General features: G+C 39.0%; 1 protein-coding gene across 2 annotated transcripts in view; it reads right to left on the reverse strand.

Annotated features, from left to right (window-relative positions):
- Positions 1 to 22632, reverse strand: part of LOC126848481 (paired box protein Pax-5-like) — a 152898-nt gene extending 130266 nt beyond the window's left edge. The window contains exon 1 of one of the 2 annotated variants that reach the window (XM_050589512.1): positions 22619 to 22632. The gene's annotated coding sequence lies outside the window, so the exon portion shown is untranslated. Of the gene's footprint in view, positions 1 to 650; positions 1894 to 22618 lie in introns of those variants that run through there. The other variant, XM_050589445.1, reaches the window with a different exon arrangement.
- Between the last annotated feature and the right edge of the window lie 1649 nt (positions 22633 to 24281).

The raw sequence follows: 24281 nt of genomic DNA on the forward strand, positions 1-24281 counted from the left end.
CGTATGATTTACGCGACTTATAACGAGTCGAGCCGTTATACATCCCGAACGATAAATTAGTTTGAATCGATTGAAAACTGTTTAGAAAATGTCTAAGAAAAGATTTATTAGCCTTATATAATATAAGATGTAATTTAGAAGCACCACGATATCTAACATGAAAATAATAATTCTAAATTAATATGATGTTTTAATTGTTTTTTATTGAGATTTAATCTTTATTTTATATATAGAAGAGAGAGAGAGAATGTAATAAAACACAAATTTGTTTTTTTGATTTTTATCCTGTATATCTATTCTGTTTATAAAACTTATAATATTCTCGAGAAAGTTATTGAGACTTTCTTAATCCGTTATCTTGTATCAATCATTGAAAGCAAGAGTAATTCTTCCATCATAATAGAGAATCAATCTCTTTTTTAAATCCATAAATATTCAACACAACTCGCGCGTGCAAGATAACTCGTTCCTGAATAAATGTGACAGATAGCGACAAGACAGATCGATCTCGTACGAGAGCTGAACTTTGCGAGTCTTACAATCCGCCCTTTCGCGATAAATCATCACTGGTCAACGATAATGACAGTTCTCTATCGTAATGTTAATGGAAGGAATCACTTAGTCCGTTCAGTCCGGTTTATCGGACTTACCTGAATACAAATAGCCTCGTCGTCGTCGTCGTCGTCGCGGTCGTCCTTGCCGTCTAGTTATATCCCTCGGTTATCTCCTCGCCGGGCGTTAAAGTCTCTCGAAATTGCGCTCACTAAACACCCCGCGGCAGCTCACTTCACCGTTCGAGCGGCCCGTCGCACTGTTTACAACAGTCTCTCATACCCGCACAGGTCCCACACAAATGTAAATCGTCACAACACCACCCGAAGGCCTTTTTGACTCCGAATCGATTCACCTCGCAATCAGTTTCCTCGAAAAAGTACGAAAATATCTCGTCAAAGTCCTGGGATGAAGATTTCAGGATTTTGACGAGATAATCGTCACCCTGATGACGTTGTATCTTGGGCGACGTGGTCAATCACCGTGGATCAGGTGTCCATTAAGAATGCGCGGCTCGTTGGTCACCGTTGCCGTGCGAAACCTTCCGGATCGCTGGTCCCACTGATCGCGTGGCTGAACGCGTGGTCGCCGTAGGTGGGGACGGCGATGTGTCGTCGTCTTGGTGAGAGAGAGCGAGTCGCGAATTCCGATATATATCGGTTATGACATTCGATGGGGTGACGATCGTTCAGTCGCGATCGGTCGCGAGTCGGAAATACATGCGAATGTGTGAAGATCGTGAATGAATTCAATCGTCGAGATCGAACTGATACAGCCAAATGGAAACGTCACTCGCAGTCGTCACGGAATCTCTTTGGATATCTTAGGATATCTCGAACACAGAATCCTCCGACCTACGTCGAATATTCGAATATTTCATACGTCAAGACAAGAAGCTTTGGGACGTCAAACAATTCTGTCGGAAAACAATATCATCCCCTGTGCACAAGTCGATGTCGAAAAATGCACCGGAATAACGCGATAAGATTGACTGACGTCCGAGCAAAATCACGCACCGATCCCGTCGCCGAATGACAAAAGACACGATCAGACGTCGAGGCGACGGCGAAAATACCGGCAGGATCAAGAGGACACCTTTTTGCGCGAATACTCGAAACTCCCCCGCGCAAAAGTCCGAAATTTCGTCGCGGTCGACGAAATGCGTGACGGCGCGCCGATGCGTGATAAAGGGCGAGAGAAGCCGGGGGCCCTCAATGTGCGTACGAGAAGCTGGGCCCGCGCGCGCGTAACGTCGTACCGGTCCTAAACGTCGTCGTGTCTACCGTTCGTCGTTCTACCTCGTGGAGCGTGCAGCAGGAGGCGTGCTGTCCCGGACTGGACTAGCCTGGGCCCCTGGAGTAGAGAGGGCCGGTCGCGCTTCACCTCCGCTTCGCCGGCCTCCCTCCACAGTCGCTGCGTCGCTTGCTTTAGGTACCCCTCTCACTCTCTCTCTCTCTCTCTCTCTTCCTCTATGTCGGTCTCGCGCGGGGCCCTCTCCCTCTTACCCGGGGGCCTTCGTGTGCCGCGGTGGAACGACGCTGCTTACCTGTCTCTCCCTCTCCCTTATGCCGCGACCTCTCGCGATATCAGTGGGCCGTGAGCAAGAGTGACAAGAGTGACAAAGAAAGAAAGATCAGGAGGCGTTTAGCGCAGAGGGAACAGAGGAAGAAAGAGAGAGAGAGAGAGAGAGAGAGAGAGAGAGAGAGAGAAGGACAGAAAGAGAGAGGTACGATGAAAAAGAGGCCCCTCTCTTTTCCCTTTCCTGATCGTACCGCACACTCGTACCATGACGCCCCCACCGAGATATAACAAGAGAATCCTCCGCGTCGTTATGATTTCATGGACCGAAGGGATTTACCGAAACGTTGACAAAGGCTCGAAAGTGATTCTAATCATTTACTGAGAAAACGCAGAAAAAGTCTCATACATTATATAAAAAGTATGAAAACATTATATGAAGAATAAATATAAAAACACACAAGAGTATCATACATTTCCGCTATTTATTGCATAATTTTACATTTATTATTTGTGTGTAATATATTAGAGAGAGAATCATCATCTTACGTTTTAATTAAATTCATTCTTTTAATCCACTTTGGAGATATAATTACGACCGAATTCGACAAAAAAATCAGTTGATTATTTTATCATTTTATATAACCTTATGTGTGTTGTATTATATGTATGTTCTGGCATGTACTTGTCTTTCATAGGTAAACGAATGGATAAAAAATATATATTACTCGATTATACGTCGCAATATTGCGTTACGCAACGCGCTATGACAAATTAACAACAATGCCACTAAAGATACCGATTTCTTACGGTTGCATTTTAAGGCGAGAATAACACGCGCGTGCTGCGCTAGAAAGGATAAAATGGCCATTTAAAGTCGTATTCACAATGCGAATCGGCGTACTTAATGTGCCTTGTTTCCTCGACTTCTAACAGCCGTCGGAACGCTTATAACGTTAGAGCGGCTTGAGCATTGAGGTCAATGATGGGTGAAATTAAAACATCGATCACTTCTCGAAAATAAGTTAGAAATATTGACTCACACGTTGTGTGACACCTCTGCTCAGAAATAATAAGGAATATAACTCGATTCTCCTCTTTCTCTTTCTTCTAAGCTCTTTCTCTCTTTTAATCACGTCACTGAGTAATATTAATCGGCCAAAGAATTAAAACCTTAAAATCGACAATTTCTACTCATAATCAAAGTTTATTTCGTTTCTTAACTATCATCGTTAAATCTAACTTTAAGAGTCGACTTTCATAGTCGACAAAGGACACCAAAGGAGAAACGGAACGTCGAAGAACAGTCGTTCATGGATTGTCGCGGATAACTCTTTGTAACTAGAATTATGTTGCATGGGTTAGATAAAAAGTAATAATAACATTTTAAAAGTAGAGTGCGATTCAATTATCAAAGAGAAAAAATTTTGATGAGACCAAAAAAAAAGCAACAATTTGCTTGCTTCTCCTTTTCCAGCAATCTTGTGTGATTTCAATCAAAGTTAAATGATAAGACAACAAAAATTATCTATCGAGATTTTATATTCCGAGATGCGAATATATTTATTCGGGAGAATCAAACCCATGTCTGACCTCATCGCTCGCTGCTAATGTTCCACGTACGTCGATGTACGCAGCGACGGAACGGAAGACGGCTTAATGATCGCCCGTTTAATTACCCCGCGCACAGCACCGGCAATCAAATCCCGCCGAAAAAGCCCATCGTGGCGATCGCCGCGGCGGGATCCACGAAGTTCACACCGTCACCGTTATGGGCGGAACCGAGAGAGCCGGAACTACGCTTCCTGCACAGAACAAAACTTTCCTCCCCGTCCGCCCACCCGCCGCCGCCGCCGCCGCCGCCGTCATCGTCATCGTCGGCTAAATTGAACTTTGGACAAAGTTGCTCCGCACATGAAACGCGCACGATTTTATACGCGCCGAACGACTAGCTGCGAATCAACGGATCGTCATTAGGACGCGCGCGTGGGCTTGTGAAATGGAAGCTTCATTAAATTCGATACCGATCGTGTTATACAATCGTCGCAAAGATTGCGGAAACGCAATAATCTCGGCGATGTATCTAAAAATAATTCGTTTCGGATTCATTTAATATTGATATTTTGTTGAAATAAATATAATAAATAAATTTATCCCGTAAAGAAAAAATTGTGATTACAATCAGCGAATAATTGTGAAAGAAAGTCAACTTATTATATATAGTTTCGTATTTCGATTTACTCGAAGACTCGCGACTATATATACATATATATTGGCATATCTGTATCTATGAAATTTGATAAATAGCTATTAAGTAAAAAAAGGCACTCATAATGAAGAAGATGGCGTCGCACGTGCATGCAACCTGTTGTCGCGAACTGCTTCAACGGCCGTAAAAAAGCAACACCTCACCGCGCGTTCGTTTTAGTCGAATAGTTATGCACCCCTTGGCTCTGTGCGTTTCCCTGCGCCCCGTCCGCCGTCTGTAGACAGTTCTAATGTCCGCGTGTTCTACGGGCGTTCGTTGCACTTGCTGAAACAGCTGTGGCACCTGTGCCTCCCCGGTAAGGTGCAACGTACTTCCCTCGCGCAACACCCTTTGCCGCCACTTCATCAACTATCCACCATCGGTCGACCCCATAATATTCGTCAGGCTAGATTACTTGACCTTTGGCTTTAATGATATCTCGCTCTCGCTTATTTTTCTTGTCTCGCGGGATTCTCTCGCCGACGGCAAACGCGGGATATGCTCGAAGTGTCGTGGCGCATTTGAAATTATATAAAAAAAATACGCGTATATAAATGTTTCTAACAAGATCTTTACTCATTCTAAAATTAGTGGGCGTTTTAATAGAATAGATTTTACTACATAAAAAATATTTTTATAATAATTGACGAAAAGATCTGTAGACTTATTTTTCTCGTAATGTTTTTCATACGAGTAATATTTATGCGTTTCAGAATCAACAGCATCTATTTTATAATTAGCATTTTTATTAGTCTAAAAACAATATTCCTCTAATAAAATATAATAGCTGATAAGAGAGATCGATAACTTCCTGTTTTTATTCTCGTACAATTTTCGAGCCCCGCACACACACACACACACACAAACGAATATCCTACGCGGCAGTCTCGAACTATGCGTCACGATATACTCAAGGATATAAGTCAACGAACTTGAAGGGTACGAAAAAGAAGCAAATGAAAAATCGTCTAGCCCGGTGGGCGGCCGTAGAAAAAGCGCGGGAAGCACATGGCCTTAAAATAGAGAGCGGTTGAACGGTGATCAGCTGGTGCTCGTCCCGTCGGATCCCGAAAAACGCGTACGCTCCCGACCGTTAAATGCCCTTCATTTCTCTCTATCGCCAAGGCGAGCACATGGCCCCGGGCCGGGGCCCGGGCCCTCGAGTCTAAGGGCAGGGTGGCGGCGCGCCGTTCCTCCAAGACACACGCACACGGCGTCCTCCTCGCCCTCGATATATTCGCACTAATCGTATACATTATTATCGCGCGATGCTTTCCTCCGGGGATGGTAACGGCCGCGCGTCAACGGTCTCGGGCACCTGACATTTTACAACGAGCCTTCTTCGTAGGGACGGGCCCCTCTCTTCCCTTTTTTTCGTTCACGATAGCGGAGGTCCGTTCTGTCTCAAGTCCGGTAGCCGCGACCTTCTTGCACGCGTCCGGCCACGATGGCGGCATGCGAAATGAGTCAGGTCGTGGCCAGAACACAGCAAGATGCTCGATAGGATAATTGGACGGTCCCGAAATTTTCGGTTGATCCATACAAGCCCCGATTAAGAACTACGCGGTCTGGAATTATTTAATTAGAACGCGAAGCGCACGCAATCAATTTCTTCGAGGAGACATTGTAAATAATTGGCGCGCACTCTGTTATTTTGTGGAGGATACCTAAAATAAGCAGGAAAGATGCTTATCCTTGATTGGCACTCGAACGATATTATTAATGATGATGCAAATAAATATTTGTGTTAATTAGTTCGTCAAACTAAAAGTCGCGAAATTAATTCAAGACGATTGCTAAATTAATCCAGATGACATGCACAGCTTTTAATATTGAATTCAACGTTAAAAATTATGCGGCCAATAACCGATTTGACGGAGAAGAAAGAAAAATCCGAAGAGGTCGTTTCTCATAGTTGAATGCGATGAGCAACCCTCGAAGCAAGGAACTCGCGCGAATTGGTACCTGGCCCTCGCGCGAAATCTCTTCCGTCGAAGTGAGAAGCCGCTGGCGCGAATTTACGCCACCACCGTATCAACGTATACTTTTGATCTCGCGAGATAACGTGTCCGGGATGCGTGCAAACAGAGGATAACGTAAATAAAGACCTTAACGCGAGACCGACGTCCCGATTCAACCGCGAGGAATCCACGTTTGCTTCGCATATTACCTTGTAGAGAGATAAGGGCGGCGAGAGATACCGCGAGTTGCGCCTTATTTTTCTCTTAGCGTTAAAAGGGGAGCTGCGTGCCCCGTGAATGTCGATCGACAGCTCGCCCGCGGCATTGGGCGGATACAAGAGATGCGAAGAGCACGACTCGAGAGATAGAAAGAGGTACGCGGTGTGTTGTATGCGACGGCGGCAGTGAAAGCAGGTTCTTTCGTTCGCCATGGGCTAATGAATGAATAAATAAATAAACAATGTTGTCGTTGTTCTCGACAGAAAGGTAAAATTCAAATCTTAGGTAAAGGAGAAACGCTATGTTTTTTAAATGTGTAAACCTTTTATCCTTATAAGAGAATATTACGCTGCTATCTTTATAATACATATAATTAAAGTAGAATAAAAAATAAATATATCAAATTGTAAATTTTGTTAATTTTCAGTTTAAAATTTATTTAATTTATATGATGTATATCAAAATAAATGTTAACGTTAGTAAAATAATTACTATCTAATTTAAACATTTATATAAAAATCTATAGAATTTCCTCGGGGATCCCAAAATCTTATTTAAAATATTTATATAAAATTAAAATTTATAATTTATTACATTTAATATATTCATTAATAGAAAGTCTTTTACATACAACGCAAAAACTATCTTTAATATACAATAATGTTTCTTGTTCCGTACAAGTGATACATTTTTCGAAATATTAGAGAGTGCAAGAGAAGCTCTCGGATGTGATAGAACGATAATGTACTGTGATGACCGATAACGTTGTGCCACTTGTGTCCGTCAAAGGTGTTTCGAAAATGAATTCTCATCGATCACAAGATATAAGATCTATATCGCTCGGAAAAACGATTCCTTGGACGTGCCGGCGATGCAATCGTAGGTTGGCGAATTAGCAGCAGGTGCAGTTTTCTTTCGACCGCGCCGGCCGGACGTAAAGGGTAGGTAATGTCTTTTCTACCTGTTCCGCTTCCTATCTCTCGACCCTCTCTGCACGCCCGAGCGGCCTTTTTTATTTTTACTCGTCACGCCCGTTTCAACGGGGAATTTATTACGGTTACATAACGCGCTATGAGAAGCATTTATTATTGATACAAGCCTCGATGTATGTATTATGCATACGCGCGTTACATTTGCATACGAATCGATAAAAATGTTATTCATCGCTCAGAAATCAGCTTTATATAAGAATTCTAAAATGTAAAGTTTTTTAAATTAGTGAGCTCACTGAGGTTTTGAAAATGCCATTAAATAATATATTTTCGCGACCGTCAGAAAACGTTGCTTGTCGTCTCTATTGCTTGAACGGCGCGTTTCGGCAGCGGATTGCGCAGCCTCCAGCCGCGTACATCCCATCTTTACTCTATCGTCGAGTGTAATGAGAAAATAACACGAAATTACACACCACGTTCGAGCGTGTATATTGACCATCGGCTCTATCATGGCATTCTATCATCGCGTTCGACTTCCGATTTGAAACGCTCGGTAGGAAGTCAACGAGGCTAAAGTCACCCCGCGTGAAGTATTTTTAAATTCCCTCAATAAATTACCGCGAACAATTATGTTCACACATACATGATTTCTTGCTTGATTAGTTTCTAATAACGGCGTTGCTCGTTTATTCAAGTATAAATACATGATTCTCGTTAAGCGTTAAAAAAAAAAAAAGATAGAGAGAAAGATAGAGAACCCTGATTACTTTCGTAATATTCGACGGGAATTGAGAGAAAAATTATAAACAAAACTCGTAACGTTTACAACACAAACTCGACCATCACAATATTTATCAACGAATCGTCTCGAGCATCATCGAGGCCAGTATGTAGTGGGCTATCAACGGGCAGAAAATATATCTATATAAAGACGTTGTTAAGCTCTTGGATACTCAACCGGTCTCTCAATTTAATGCTTCGTCCAAACACTCTGGAGAAAGATCTCGCCTCGAGCTGCATTTATAATAGACTTCAACGAATGCTAAGAGCAAGCTGCGACATAAATGCACGTCTCTTACGTCTTTATGAAAGAGTCTACCTTTAAGCGATGTGCTCGCCTTCTCGCGTGAACGGCTTAGCATATCGCCATCGGAGATGAGTGTGATTCATTTTTCTGCGTCAAATGTACCCTCTATTATTTTACTAGATATCATATTCTCGGAATATGATACAATTTCATCAAATATATATTATGCAATATTTATGAAACTATGATACTTAACCATAATTGTTTACATACAAACTTGTAAGCAATTCTTAATCTATTTACACGATATATATGTATGTTATTTTCTAATACATAGTTGAAATATCATTTAAGATAGACTCTGGGAAAGATTACGTAACGATATATGTATAGATCTAGCGATGGCATAAGGAAAAAATTCTGTCATGGACATAATATGGGAACTCAGAATAAAAAAATTAAAGGAAAAAACTGCCAAAACTGAAATTATATTAACAATAGATATATAGAAAAATAAGCTTTCTCCAGTCGGGGAAGAGACTCATGGAAAGAAAGATGGGAGGGGCCACAACTTTCAAAAAAAATTTCCGACATAAAATTTTCATTTGGCTGTTCCGCATGGGACACTTTACCTACATAATATAACGTACAGATGAAAATTTCCTTACAAGATCGGCAACGAGACAAATGACGTGCCCTAGGTACGCGTCACAAACGCCTGATCGCAGGGCAACCCGGTAGACAAGAGCGGCGGGCAGCACCCAAGTGGAAGCTGAAGCGAGCCGACAGGCTCGTTCGTTGTCGCGTGGCTGGCGCAGAGTTCGTGACCCGATGGACCAGGCCGGTGACCGCCGCTCCGAGACACTTCGTTCGGGAGAGAGTCCGGCGGCTGGGTCGATCGGTTCGAGCGAAGGGTACGGGATGCGGAAGCAGCTCAAGTGAGACGGAGCGGAGTGAGACAGAGAGAAGAGACCCCCGGAGGGGCCCCAGAGAACAGCGGCCGCGGGTGATTACGTCGTCTGTCGGCGCGGAACTGTCTCCTCCTACCCATGGGGCCCATCGTGTTCCGATTGGCTGGGGCTCCCTGCCGAGGAAACGTACCAGCTTCTCGCCGCGGCTTCTCTTTCGTTTCAGCTCACCTCCGGACCTCTCTCGGCACTCTCTCGTCAATCTCGTCTTTCTCTCTCTCTCTCTCTCTCTCTCTCTCTCTCTCTCATACTCGCTCTTTCCCTCTTGTTCCTCCCAATCGCGCGTCGCGTTCCTGCCAACAGCGAGGTATTCGTCATTGTCTATCTCTCGATGTATGTCTGGCTTCTACCTCTGTTCGTCTCCGTTTGACACGTCCCGTCCTTGTGTTTTTTCCGTTTTATTCTTTTTCTTCTCACATTTCCCTCTATCCCTCTTTCGGAGAGGATCCTAGCCGGTTGCCCGCCCTCGTTCGGCTTTTAAACGCTAGGAGAATGGATACTCTGCCCTGCCCGAAAGGCGACCATTCCTTTTGTATCCCCACCCAGAGTGACCATCGTGATCGAGAAGAGGAAGACGAGGAAGTGAATGAAGCGTAATTGTCGAAAGAATAGATTGACGAAGAAATATTCCGAACGTGCTTGCCAGAAGGAAAGCGTACGGTATAATATGCGCTTATAAGCCTTCAGTTATTCAAATATCGCATTTTACAATCGCATCAGTCTAAAACTTATGATGTCGTAAACACGGTAATGTAAATAGATAAGGAAATGGTAAGAGCATACTCTAAAAGTAGTGAGTCGCTTCGCTGCAATCAATGTGATAAGACTAGAGGAACGCGCACGCTGCTGAATAACAGTTATTCGCATCTCGATAAAATACTCGATACGGCGATATGTAAATTGGAGAGGAGGATGACACACGGCGCTAGAATTTGTCAACCACCTCTCGCGCGCGACCATTGCAGCAGTTTAATATACGCATACGGTCAATGATTGCCGTTAGTAGTAGGAATAAACGATAAGAGCGATTAAAGAAGACGATCGAATTGATTCGGGAAGATAGCGCGATTTTTTCAGAGAAAATTTTCTTCGGAATTCCTTTTTCCACGGGCGACGAGATAATTCAGGCGATAACGTTATCACCCGGGATGGAACGCTTTATTGCGATCCAAGAGCAAGCTGAATTTGCATAATTCATTTGCGGATCACCGCATCGCGGATATATCTTGCAAACGATCTTGGAATAATAATCAAGTTAGAATCGAATCTCGAGTTTAATGATGCAGTTGCTGCAGTTTTTTTAAAATACCTTGAATCATTTCGCGAATTTACAAATACAAATGCGAAGATTCGCAGCGCGCGTTGAATAAATCTGCGAAACTTGTTACAGGGACATAATAAAAGCGCACACAACATACACAATATATGACATCAAAGCTATTTGGCAATTTAATTTTACTTTATATGTCTAAAAATTTCAATTCCCGATACGATGTACGACGCGCTAATTCGCGAATGCGATGTCGCGAACGTAAAATGGCATTTTTTTACATCGCACACATATGCTTTCGAGTTACGCTTTTTTTCGTGAAAATTCGTGAATTTCTACGTAAAATTATGTCCGACCAACGCGCGCGCATTTGCACATTTGCGTCCATAAATAAATACGTATACAAGGATTTATCGAGTCTGCATCATGAGTTTCTCTTTGTCGACGATTCGCATGTGTAAAAAGAATTTCACTCCCGCAACAAAGTGAAAATAGCACGGACGCGAGCGAAGCGCGCGCGGGTGGATTTCCATTTATAAATAATAGACCGCCGTCATCCTACTTTCGCGTTTCAGGCGGAAGCGCGAATCGAGCGTCCGGCTCCGTGATATATGCGAGATCCAACGCGCTCGGCCGTTCTTTTCTGAGCTATTTCGACGTCACATCCACGCAATGCACGAATTATTACGCGATGCCGACATCGCGTCATAATCGTATCATGCTGCGCTCGCGTATAACTAGTTTTATGCAATCTCAAAACCTCACCTCTCGACCTCTCTTAAAATGAATCAATGAAAATGTCACTGATTAAAGTAGTGACACGAGATTTTACCAAAGTGAATATTTCACTGATATTTAATCAAAACACTTGCAATTTGTTCTTCCTTCTTATATCTTACTGAGAAATTATAGAACAATTTATATAAAATTATAAAACAGTTAGATTTCACTGTAAAAAATCACTAATAGTCGTACATACTTATTTGCAAAATGTAGCATTTGAAATTTTTTTTATTTATATTGGATTGTCCCTTTTGGGAAAAGCCCCCAGTATACATATATGTATATTTGGAATAAAACATATATGACTCAAAAATTCAGAATTACATACATATTATCCTTTTTTACTCTTAAAATGCGATAAACAAAAAATATAATAAACCGACATTAAATTTAAAATATTGTGAGACTATCAATGACTATTCACTGCTTTTCAGTTATCCTACACTAATTCCATTTAAAAGAGCAGATAATATCTATTATTCGAATCTAATTTTTAAAATTTTCTACGCGAAACGCTGTTAACTTTAATAAGTCCAAAAAATATGTATAATAAACAGCAAACCCAATTAATCCATTATTTATTTCTTTATCACGAAATGAAAATTACACGTATAGCTGCAAAATGCAAAAAGTATTATGAAGTTTTATAAGAATTCCCTTCCATAGATCCTCATCTCTTTAATCGGGTCAGACAATCGTTCTTACGACGTCTCGACAACTTTGGAACATTAGCAAGCATGTTTTCATTGATTTCGCCGAGCGTTAAACGTTTCTCTGCTCGAGTGACCGTAACACGGCCTATTCACCTAGCAGGTCGATGCCGCGATTCTTCCTACCAACACTCCATTTCGTGGCGATCCAGATCGAACGATTCTCCCACGACGGTGGAGATCAGGCGAGATCGCGATGCCCAATAACGGGCAATGACCGCGACAAACTAATAAACAACAGCGCAAAACCAATCATTATCCCTCTACCGAGAAATTGACAGTCGAAACGAGATCTCCGTTTCTCCCCCCTCTCTCTCTCTCTCTCTCTCTCTCTCTCTCTCTCTCTCTTCCTCTCTGAAGGAAAAGATAGAATGATTACGTAAAGTCGTTGAAGCAAAATCGAGCTGAGTAACGGTACCATGACTCTTATTAATACGAAAGCCAAAACATCGTAAATAAGTCTCGTACGGCATTGTTAATATGCCGATGTCAAATATCGATAAATAATTTCGAAACATGCACGCGCTTCGAATTCGGCGCCGTATAATATATAATGATTCGTATCTCACACAACTGACATTGTAAATATAAAACTACGAGCGCAACGACATAAGATTAATGTAATTAATGTGAATGAGTATACGCAGTAAGTATAATATACATGCAAGCGATATTTTTAAAAATTAATAAATCCAATATTGTGCATTACTATACTTTTAATCCTGATATAAATTATTAATTTTTTACGTACCCGAAAAATTCATAAACTTATGTAATACCTATACAATAAAACTTATAAAGCTTCTTGTTTATTCCATTATAAAATCTCTCTGTTCTTTTCTTCTAAACTTTCGATCTAAATTTTTATTTCGGAGCATTATTCTTTAATGATGTATCAAAAATATAAGTATAGTAGAATCGGGCGTTCTCTTTCGATAAGACTTGCGGCACGAACGATCGATCGCAGGTGTCAAGACGGTACGTAAACAAAGAGATCAATAGAGTCTTGTAGACCTTCAAAGGATGCCATCCCTACCACTGACGTTGGCGCAAAGCACCTGAAAAGCGTACCACCTGGTCACACCTGTCCACGTCGCGCTTCTCGCTTCGGGAGCGGCGGCGCCGCCGCTTAGCAGTTCGTGGGCAGAAGATGCGAGCATCGTCGGGGGTTGCCGGGCGATTGTCGGACCATAACGGAGAAATATTCCTGACCGGTGTTACGCTTTCAGGTAAACGCGGCGCCCTCCCATCCCCCCGTTATTTTATCCCATAGAGCAGAACGAACGCGCAGATTTCAACGTCAGTCGATTGACTCCGTCGTTTCGCTTTCATTCGATACTAGATGCTGTTTGGATTCGCGACGGTTCTATTTTGTTTTCAAATGTACATTAAGAAACATTATAAATATCATAAAATTGAGAGTTTTAATATCATGAAATTATCAATCTCAATAATTTCAATCTAAAATTTAATTATTCTAAAATTTATATAAAATTATTTATATCTCGTCGATAATATGTCAATATGATACAATAATGCGACGTGCAAATAAACGACAAATATCGATCCGAACAGAAGGGGTCTTCTTTTTCACGAAGCACGACACAGATTTGATTCGATCGTTTCGGATACAAACCGCAGCGGCCGGGGGAGCGCGCCTCCCCTTTTGATCGTCATCCTAATTGCCGCCTACAATTTACCGTGGCGATTTTTTGCCAAGTTCGATTAGGAAAGTACAAACGGAGAATATCGATTCCGCGGCCGATTACACTTTCGAAACACCTGCTAGGCCGTCGGCTTTTGTATATCGTTCCCTCGCTCGTTGACGTATTCCTTTTTATGTCCACGGTGACAAGAGACTCTTTTCATTGAAATTAAATTTCTCAACTATATCGTAATTCTCATTCTAATGTTTCGTTTTTTCCTTCACGAAAAAATATTTTGTGAGTTTGAAAAAACATATATATCGAATTATTTTTCGTAATAGCTTCGTTTCCAAGAAAAATAAGTTATCTTCTTAAATAATTTATATTATATGTTATCAAACTCGTTTTAACAATAGACTTCTATCGTATATCACATAAATAAAAAATAACATTCTATATTTAATAAAGAATAATTTAAATTTTATTTATTCAATAATCACATTTTTTTTATATATAAACTTTGTTAGTTATCGAAAACAAGTTTGGCAATCCAAATAAAAATATAAATTTTCCAATTGCCAAAATCACCCTTCAAAAAGAAAAAGTGTCTTTTATGATAAAATAAATTAATACATAAAACATTTTCAAATATATTTATTCCTCCCTCAAAAGAAATCGTATATTTTTTTCGATTACACTGCTCCGTATATCATAGAAGAGAATTGCCGGGAATTCTATTCTATTATACTCAATAGGCGCGGTAGTCAACGGCTAGATAAAGGGTTAAGCTTGTCATACTGATGAGCTAGTAAACGGGAGATCGCGGAACTCGGCGCGAGGTCGATCGAGGCGAGAACCCAAAGGCGGAGGCGCGACTCGTCCGCGCGAGAGACGCGAGCGAGTAATTGTAACGAGAGCAATCGTTAGAGATGATTACGCAATTTGCATCGGAGCAATTTACATCGGGGGATCGTTCCGCCGCTGGCAAGGCAGCGGGGCTAACGGGACGGCGACGAGGACGCGGCGGTGTCGCCGCGGGTCATGCCTATGCTAATGACACATCTAACCGGTACTCCAGGCTCATTCATAAGAGACGAGCGTCTCTTCTGAATGAGCACCGCCGCCGCCGCCGCCGCCGCCGCCGCCGTCGACGTACCAGCTGAACGTAACGTGGCACCGTGCACTTTATTAACCGACGTACGACTTTATGATCCCAGCCGCTCCGAACGCGTGACAGACGATTATCATCGCCAGTAATCGTCCACTCTTTTATTGCTAAAAATTGTGCGCGCCCATCAATATCTCGACGTGTATGTACGAGCCCGTATTCGATTTCACCGCATCGCTTTAAGATCCCTGACCGCAACGCATGTAATGCGTATTTTAACCAGAACTGACTCACTTTCATTTATAAGGGAGGAAGATAAAAGAAAAAAAAATTGTCACTAAAGTTATAATGTGATAGTTACAGGATTATGATGCAAAATTTTATCTTGTCAATGTGTATAGTTCTGCAAGAGTTCCCTCGCTTTGTTTGCGCACGTTTCGCGTTCGAAAACGATTGCGTCCGCATCCACAGTCCATAAGAGAGGCAGATTTGAAGGAATAAAAAGATTTAGGGGGAGGGGAAAAAAAAAGGAAGGAGGAGGAAAAAGGTTAGGGCGAATCTGATCGAGTCACGACTCGCGGAGGGCTGAAATGCGATTTCAGGTGAGAGGCCGATACTCATTACAGCACGATCACTCACAGCGCGGCTACTACGATCGCGGCCACGAGGTGTAAGATTGCGGGGAAAGACGGGGTATCAGCGTATCCCGCTGGTATATTATTTACACGTGTAGAAGAGGGAACCTTTGCGGTCGTGTGGATTTCCCCCTCCGTGTCCGTAATCGATGGCGGCACTGCGAAGAGGAGCGCGGGATATAGATTAAATTGGGACAGGTAGCTGTGAAGTGAATTGAAGAGTATCGGAGTCACGTGCAGCCTCAAACGCGACCGGAAACGCGCTATAAAGAGACGATTTCTCGGGGCCAGACTACCGAGAGAATCCGCAATCTGGCCAATCAGGAACAGCAAGAGAAAGAAGAGAGAAAGAGAGCCATTTAGAAAACGCTAATGTTCTTTCAAAATTTGTTTTATTTTCTATCCAATTTTCAAACAATAAGTGATATTCAGATTTAAATTCGTATAATAATAATCATAAAAAAATATACAAATAGAAAAGAATAGCAAAATATGTAATATAATCAAGACAAAATGAGAAGCAATTGAAGAAAAAAAATGAGAAAGAGCAACGAAAAACGCGTCAGACAATACATTAAATCTATAGAATAAAATAAAGAGCATCTATTTGACATCAATCATGGACTATATTGTTTAATGAGAGAAAAGATTTTATTATGCTCGATATCAACACAATTTTAAAAAAAAATTAAATAAAGAATGATGAATTATGAGGTACGAAGAAAGGTAGGAACCTTTCTGGTGGAAAGACAAATGATTCGTTCAATAAATTATTGATTAGTAAATTATCGGAAAATATATTGATCGTACGATCGTGAGTGTATTAAAAAGAGCAGGTCGAATGAAAACTGGATCTAATCCTGCTTGACAGTCTACAAGTTGCCAAACCACCTCTGGTTACCTTTGGTAGAGAATATTTAAAACGTGTATAAATAACATCCGTCTTAGAGTAGCTTAATAACTCTTATCGTACTTATATCTACACGGTGAACTCTAAAGATTTCAAATTTAATATCACCGTTAATAAAGTTCAGGAAAAAATATTATGAAAAGTATCATTGATTAAAGCTATTAATATTTCAACTCCATAATTTCCTGTTTCTTCTTTTTCTCTAGATTTATATAAGTGTATTTATTTATTTTTTGAAATCTGAAAAGACAAAGCATGTACGTCAATGCCAAATTTTATATATATATATATAGACCATTTAATGAGCTTATATTATATGTATATATTAATAAAATTCAACATCAGTACGTACATTGTTTCGACTATTCGGATTTCAAGATTTCTAAATGTTTACTGGAAATTAATTAAATATAATTACATAATAATATATAAATTTGATTTAAATCCAAATTGTGCATGCGATTACACAAAGATTAAAATAAATATTTCATATTTTGCGCTGTATAAACGATTCAACGTAATTAATTCTCGTGCAACGGCGAGTAAGTCTCTTATATGATCGAAAAGATGTAAAGTATCACGCTAGTATAAAAAAATCATAGACCTAAACATCTTCCTGCCTCTGTCGAGATCTCGTCGCCGACGACGCCGCCGCGCAACAAGCGTCCTCGTTGTAATTTGTCAAGCTCGGTATCTTTGCATATGTATAAGCAGATACTAGGAATTCGCCGTGTATATAGATGACGTTTTGCAAGAAATTATCCGTTAACATTCCACATCCTTCCTGGTTTTAATTGCCATTCGCGCGCGCGAGTACTCGGAGCGGATGCGCCATCGCTTCCTAATGCATCGTGTAATATATACATATACGAGATATTTTTTATGAGATGATTCATCCACGTTTTTTGTCGCCACAAACTTGATCGCGCATTTAATTTCCCTGTCACTTTGTCGCTCCTAAACTGACACTAGTCAGAAACAGACATAAACTCGAGGAATCGCGTCACGTGACACAAAAATCGATGCACGAACTCGCGTAAAGAACATGCAAACGATTTGATGCTACATGAATAGTCGCATGCTTTGCGTGCTTGTTTGCGAGAGCTTTTCTTGCCAATTACTTCCCCGAATATAAAGAAAAAGGCTTCGGAATCCGGACGAGACCTTTCATCCGCGGGTAAAAGCGTCGCGTCACTCTCCCGTACAGCTCGTCCACCACGTAGATCCGCGGCCAGCCTGCTTCCTGTCTTTGGAATCGCGTCCTTTTTCCTGCTCGCCACTTTCTTGCGCGCATTCCGACCGGCAAGTATGCACCATCGATCGATCAATCGCTCGATCGTTCGGCTCGACCCAACGCGACCGCCGACAAACGGGTAACCGTTCAAAAATAGATATAAAGTGTCGTCCTTTGAGAAAGAACGCGATCAATGATCCTTGCAACATGCGATGGAACGGGAGAAGAAACAAAGTGCGAGTATAGTATTACTGTAGCAGATCGTTCTCATAGAAAAAGAGAAAGAGAGAGAGAGAGAGAGAGAGAGAGAAAAGAAGCAAACTACTTCAAAATTGCAAAGACTAAAGAAGTGTCGGAAATGCTTCGACTTGTCATAGATATTTCTGTTCTTATATTAGATATGTTATTTTAATATATCCGAGCCAAGAATCTGATATCGATTCTTTTATTCAATAACTCTTATCAACTTGAAACTTGAAATTCCGGTCTTAAGACTTGAGAGTTTATCAGAAAGCTAATGTTATATTATTAATTAAGAGAAAGTATGTGTATATTTAACAAAAGAACCATATATGTATATTATATATATAGCGGTACCAAAGACGAATCAGAGCTGAACTATCAGACTGTATCAATGTTAGATGATATTTTTGAAATGACATGACGTGACATATTATTAAAAGACAACATTCGTATAATATTACAAAAACATTGCTAAATTAATTATTTTCATAAAGATATTTATAATATGATAAAAGAAATAAATTATATATGATTAAAAACATATGCACAAATCTATGAAAGCTAATTAACACTAGATCATGATTTAAAGCTAGAATCAATACGTTATCCCATTTTAGAAAAATTATTAGTGATTGATGTCTGATCTTGTTATATATCTGCGTTCAGAAACCTGATCTCCCGTTGTGTAATGATCATCCTGACATTTCTATTTAAATTATTGTGGAAGTTATCCGAGACCTCGATATTTGCAACATAATTCTTTCTATCTTATCTTCTGATTTTTTTCGAAGGAATTAACAAAGAGAGAATAGAGAAAGAGACAGTATAGCATTAACTTTGAATTACATGGCGATTTGTAAAATTTGCGTACCGACACGTTGATCGATATCGCAGTCTGATTTTAACAATAGTATTAATAGCGATCAACCGTAAAGACACTACATGGCCGCGCTTGATAAAGCCGCTGAATTATCACCTTTACGGCATGCTTGTCGCGTGGTATGGCACTGTTTTACTACGGTTGTAAAGTACCTAATATTATGCAGTCAATGTCGCTGTCATTATCGCGCCGGATGAGGAACGAGCGTGACAATTATTTCAAGCTACCTCAAGCCTCTTTTTTTCTTCCGTTATAAAGATATAATTTTAAAGATATAAACAGTGCGCAGTCTATTTATTTCTTTTTTACGATTAATGTGTCTTCTAGATTCGATTTTGTTTTATTAAATAATATTAATAATTATTATAAATTGTTTTATAAATGATTATTTTTTAAATAAATGCGTCTCTGTTACGTATTTGTAAAAATCAATAGCCCTTAAAATTAATTAATTAGAAAGAGCAATTAGAATAAATATATATATATATATAAAAATAGATATAAGGATTTTGCAGCGGGGCTTTTTTTATGTTTAGAATTATTGTGCGACAACAATTGCGATAAGATGCGACAATTAACTAATAGAAAAGATTCCCTTCAGGAATGTAACGTGTGCCTCGCATTTTTCTCGGTTTCCAGGTCACGTTGTTAATATCTCCGGCGTCCGCCCCCTGATGTATAGCAGTGAAAGCTAGGTGTGGAATAAGAGGCGTGACAAATCGCAGAATTAGGTCGGCCAATGCACGACGATGACTCGCGTGCGGATAAGTGCGTGTATACACGCGCGTTAGAAGCCCGGTGTCTCTCCCTCGTATCTCGCTGCTGCATCGCGTGTACACTCGAGCGCTCGATTAAAGAAGGCTAAGTCTTAAAACATTACAAAAATATTCTTTTTATTTCAGAATATCGCGATAGCTCTTCAATTCGTTAATCATAATATTTATTTAGATCGAATTTATAAGTCGTTTTAAAAATCGAAAAAAAGTCAATTCAAACTCATTCTCATTGAAAAATCAAAAGTGTCAAATATACAAATAGTTGAATGTCGCCGAAATATAAATGACCAAAAATTATAAGATTAATAAACAAGTGTTTATACGACCAAACTGGCAATTTATTGTTTGATTATTATATCACGACGTTTCGACCATATGGTTTTGGTCCTTATCAAGTGAAAGTTATAATTAAAAAGTAGAAAGAGAAAAATCGAAATGTCAAACTGACATTGTGTCAACCACTATGTTTGGAATACTGAGATCAACTGTTGATCTCAGTATTCCAAACATAGTGGTTGACACAATGTCAGTTTGACATTTCGATTTTTCTCTTTCTACTTTTTAATTATAACTTTCACTTGATAAGGACCAAAACCATATGGTCGAAACGTCGTGATATAATAATCAAACAATAAATTGCCAGTTTGGTCGTATAAACACTTGTTTATTAATTTATTTACTGGCGACATTTTTAAAATTAAACATAATAAAATTATAAGATTATTATTTTAGTGCGTTCTTTTCACTCTTTCATTATTGCAGAATCAATCTAAACCTGATGCATTCGATGAAAATATGCATTCGATGCTAGCAAATTAATGCGTTCCAATGTACGTACGGAAATGTGCGCGTGTACTCTCGCGCTCTTGGGTCCCTTGATTAATCCGCGTGTGCACGCCCATAATTTACCCCCTGAATTGCCTCGTAAACGGACCAACCGACCGGACGGATTAACCGGCAGCTTTTCTATTCTAGCTCCCGGTCTTATCTATTCAAGAGCCCGTTGTTATTAGTCCTGGCACTCTCGGGCATAAATTGATATATACATTTACAATACTCTCGTGACACTCGTGTATGATTTATTCAGCGATCTCGTGACTTTTTCGCTGTTAATTAACGCATTCTATATAATCGATAATATCATTTAACGTAATCGGTACCAATCACGATTTAAATTTTTTATATTATAGTAATTTACCATTATGGACGAAAAAATCTATCGTTAAGGTAAATAAATAAGTATATCGATGATTTATAGTAAAGATAACATCAATTATATGATTGTCATTATTGAAAATTCTCTCTACTTGATTGTGAAAAGTGCAGTTAAATGAAGACGATATAGAGGAAAGAGATAAAAAGATACTCGTGCTGTATAATTATAATTATAATTAGTACTCTATTATAGCATTCAAAAAAAAAAAAAACGTTCTCTTAACGTGATTAACAAAAGTGAACTAATAAGCGAAGCGAAGCAGGCTTAAAAGCAAGGCAGCCGTTCGCGAGCTGCTCTTCTAGAAGACTAGCCAAACTAGTGTAATACGAACAAGGACGAGAAGGTAAGAGGAGGAACTATTGTTGTTCGCGGGGTCAGTAACAATACTCACCGCATGCTTCCTTTGCCAGCGCGAAAAATAATCCGGGCTTTGTCTATGATGCGCACCACAATGTGCGCCTTACTCGTGCACACTTGTCGCGTTTCGCGGCCTACAACGTCGTTTTCAGGATAAATCCGCGTACCAACACTAAACTGTCCACTTGAATATTATACACGTTCCTCGTCATACGAAACCGATATCGTACTGCGAGGAAAATTATCTACGAAACTCATAAGCTAACTCTTATGTATATATTTGTATTAATAATAAATTTATCAAGTGTATATGCAAAAATTATGAATATCGATAAAGATACAAAAAGATTACAATATATTAAATTAATTAAAATGATAAATAATATAAAGAACGGCACATCTATATTTATTTATAAAATAATATATAAAATAAAAATTTAATTTAAAATTTTAATTTAACTTTTAACTGCCATTTAAATTGTTTTAATAAACGTAAATTTATTATTTATCACATATATAATATACATATGAAAAAAAAAAAAAAATTCTCTATATTTTTACATACAAATTATATAAATCAAGTTGTATATATTTTTAAAAAAGTCTCTTTCAATTAATCTTTATGTCGATTTATATCAACGAATGTTTCATCAGCTCGGCGAGCTCGCCGGCACCTTGCGTCATTATTAATTCATTCACTAGCCGGGCTGGCGTGTACCGTAATCCATTGCGACTGAAACGCCCTGCTGTCATTAAACCATGATAACGAGGCCCCCGAGCGACGATGAGCCAGTACTTAACGTAAATCCTTTTGCCTACTCCTTTAACTTTTTTAACCTAGCAAAGCCAACGATGACATCTGCCCCTGAGCGAAACGTTCGATCTTTTTTTTCAAATGCCACACCTCGCGGAAAGATTTCTTCAGAGAACATCTCTTTGTCTATCCTTCGTCCAATCAACCTGATTACATCTCTAAACGTCACGCATAATGTTTTAATGATCGTCTGCCTTGTATTGAATACTTTGCGTCCATACGCGGTTATTTTATTGAGAAAGATCTCGCGCGATAAAGTTACGCACAGATATGGTAATTTTTATGTAGAATGTCTCGCGCAAAAAGTAATTATAAGTTTTAGCAAAATTATATTTGATAGATTAAATCTAAAATTAAGTTGCGCCAAACTTTCAAAACGTATGTAGAATAAAAAATATACAAGACACGTGCAGTAGCAAAAAATTTTTCTAAAAAGAGTAAAAATATATGCGTACATAAAACAGTATCTATACTCGTATGCAACAAAAATTAAAAAAAATAAAAAATTAAGATAGAATATATTTAATTAATTAATTAATTATTAAAATTTACTATTAATATATACTTGACGTTTTTTGAAATATAAAAATAAAAATAAAAAAATTTCACTCATCGATCGATGTAACAGCGAAGTTGTGACTGCGCAGACTAGAGGTTGATCTGTAACATACAAATAATATCTAAATTATAGCAAGATTCAAAATAAATAATATTTTCAAAAATTATTATGTACGTATTAAATTTTGTATTCAATGTATATAATAATAAACAGATATTTAATAAGGAATAGTTATATATAATAATCTTTGAAAAAATTATTCTTTTTTAAATACAAGCTTTTATAGGGTCCCATATATAAAAATCTTTTTCTATAGTTTTTGGTTTAGATAGTTATCCAAATAAATAAATCGGAATAAATAGGAATAGATATGCGCATACAGAATTAAGAAAAAATAATATTCAAATAACAAATTACCTCAAGGTTGCTCCGCTCTTGCCCAACGCCTCCTAGACCTCCTCCTCCTCCTCCTCTGCTCTAAATGTTCTGCTCCTCTAAGATTCGTTACAACACTCGCGCACTCATTCGTTTATGAAAAAAACGATCGTTAATGACAATAACTTTGCACAGCATTTTCAAAATTAATTTAAGACGAACTATTCACGATTTGATAAAAATAAACGCGTGACACTTTCAAGATACTCCCGAATTCATATGCGCGACATTTTGTACGGCATTTCCGAGTTAATTAAAGTGAAAGCGCGGATATTAATCGGAAAACTGTTTGGGTACTTGGCTTCCCTTTCAGAATAGATCTTCCAGGTACTGAGCCCTTCCACCAACGTCAAGGTGTACCCATTGGAAGGGTTTCATCGAACAAAAACCCAATACAAATAAACTTCCAAAAACGAGCACCGATATGCTTTTTCTGTCTCTCCCTTCACGACTATAAAATATTTTATATTATATCAATTACAAAATATATTATAATATTATGAATTTTAGAACTAATTAATCGGACAAGCTAATAATTGTTTTTATTTTAGAGAAAATGTTTTGCATTTCGGAAAAGGACGCACAGAGCGGATCGTGTTACTATTTGCTAGCTCGAGTTCGCCGCGCGAATACTATAAACAACTCATACATAATGTAAACAAACGCTAAGAAGCCAATCCGAGTTGAAATTTTGTTTCTATTTTCAACATCTATTTTTCATTTTATAGATTCTTGAGAATTTTGATAAATTTTATTTTTATATAAAAATTGAGTTGTGTTAAAATTATATACGGAATGTTTATATTATGCTTATATGGATGTAATTGATAAGTTACCAAAACTTTGAAAGTCTCGCCGTCTTATTTGTAAACACTCCTCTGTATTCACATTTACTTTATGTATCGATATGCGACATAAAGAGATTTATATATGTTTATATTACTAATAATTTTTCAGTGAAATCTTATTAATCATAATCAATGGAACACATAAGACAGAAAGGAACAAGGTGTATTTTCATTGAAAATCATAAAATATTTATTAATGTTCAGTGAAATCTTGTATCATTGCAGTAATCAGTGACAGTTTCACTGATTCAGTTTAAGAGAGTGAGAAACCGCCTGCATTCGATAAGAAACCGTAGCATCGATAAAAAAACACTGTGATTCAATGCAAAGAGAAATCAGGCGACAGATCGATCTATCGATTGACAGATAGTAAAACCTTAATCTCATCGTCACTCGCGCGCCCCGTTGTTTCTCTCCGTTTGTTTACTATTT

The sequence above is a fragment of the Cataglyphis hispanica genome, chromosome 1 (genome assembly GCF_021464435.1).
Source record: "Cataglyphis hispanica isolate Lineage 1 chromosome 1, ULB_Chis1_1.0, whole genome shotgun sequence".
Taxonomy (NCBI): Eukaryota; Metazoa; Arthropoda; class Insecta; order Hymenoptera; family Formicidae; genus Cataglyphis; species Cataglyphis hispanica.